A 1,284-nucleotide genomic window follows, 5' to 3' on the forward strand; every position below is an offset into this window, starting at 1 on the left:
AATAAGCCATAAACAATCTGAATGCCCATGAATAAAGAATGGAATAAATCATGGCGCATGTGCACACACACACCCACACACAATGGAAAATGATGTATTGGGATATATAAATGTTCCAAAGGGGAGGGATGTTCACAATAAACAGTGAGATGAAAAAAAGCAAATGCAGAGGAAAGTGAATAATATCAACCTGTTAAAAAAATCAAAACCTAAAAACAAGTTATGTGGTCCTCTTTTCCAGCTGGAACCATGGAGGATGCAGAAGAGAAGACTGTTCCTGCTGTGCCAGAGGCCTTAAGAAAAAGCAAAGGAACTTCACAAAGCTGAAGATCAAGCACCTGAGAAAGAATTTTGCCCAAGATATGTTTTGAAAGGCAAGGAGGAAGCTTCTCTATGAAAAAGGTAAGCACTGTCGCAAGGAATATGGGCAGAAGTACAGAACTGAGACAAGAATGGCTAGGATGGCAAGGAAAGCTGGCAACTTCAATGTACCTGCAGAACCCAAATTGGCATTTGTCATCAGGATCAGTATTAATGGTGTGACCCCAAAGGTCTGAAAGGCGTTGCGGCTTCTTCACTTTCGCCAGCTCTTCAATGGTACCTTTGTTAAGCTCAACAAGGCTGCAGTTACCATGCTGAGGATTGTGGAACTATATATTACACGGGACTATCTGAACCTGAAGTCAGTAAATGAATTGATCTGCCAGCGTGGTTATGGCAAAATCAACAAGAAGCAAATTGCCCAGAGAGATAACACATTGGTTGCTGGATCTCTTGGTAAATATGGCATCATCTGTGTGGAGGATCTGACTCATGAGATCTATACTGTTGGAAAATGCTTCAAAGAAGCAGACAACTTCTGCTGGCCCTTCAAATGATCTCCGCGAGATGGAATGAAGAAAAACACCATCAAGAAGGCGGAGTTGCTGGCAAAAGGGAAGACTAAATCAACAGGCTTATTAGAAAGATGGACGAAGGTGTCTATCATGATTATTTTTGTAATCTGGTCAGTTAATAAACAGTGACTGCTTTCCGATTGAAATGTAAAACAAAAACAGAAACAACCCCTACTCCCTCCCAAAAAAACAGGTTATGTGATTGATCATCAAAGAGAAAATGGGACAAGTATATACCCGCTTCTTCACACTTTTTGCCTAAAGGAGGTATGAGGGGATTTTTCATTCATTCATTCATTCATTTATTATATCAGAAAAGAGAAGACACAGACAGGAGCAAAGAAAAGATGGAACACCATCTTGGTGATGGATGCTGGGTGAGAGGAGG

At 40.8% G+C, this 1,284-nt stretch overlaps 1 pseudogene; it reads left to right on the plus strand.

Moving 5' to 3' along the window:
- Positions 1–249: 249 nt before the first annotated feature.
- Positions 250–1,015, plus strand: LOC101391838 (large ribosomal subunit protein uL30 pseudogene; annotated as a pseudogene).
- The last annotated feature ends 269 nt before the right edge of the window (positions 1,016–1,284 follow it).

Source organism: Ceratotherium simum, chromosome 27 (assembly GCF_057802395.1).
Source record: "Ceratotherium simum simum isolate JZ-2026a chromosome 27, ASM5780239v1, whole genome shotgun sequence".
In the NCBI taxonomy this organism is placed as follows: Eukaryota; Metazoa; Chordata; class Mammalia; order Perissodactyla; family Rhinocerotidae; genus Ceratotherium; species Ceratotherium simum.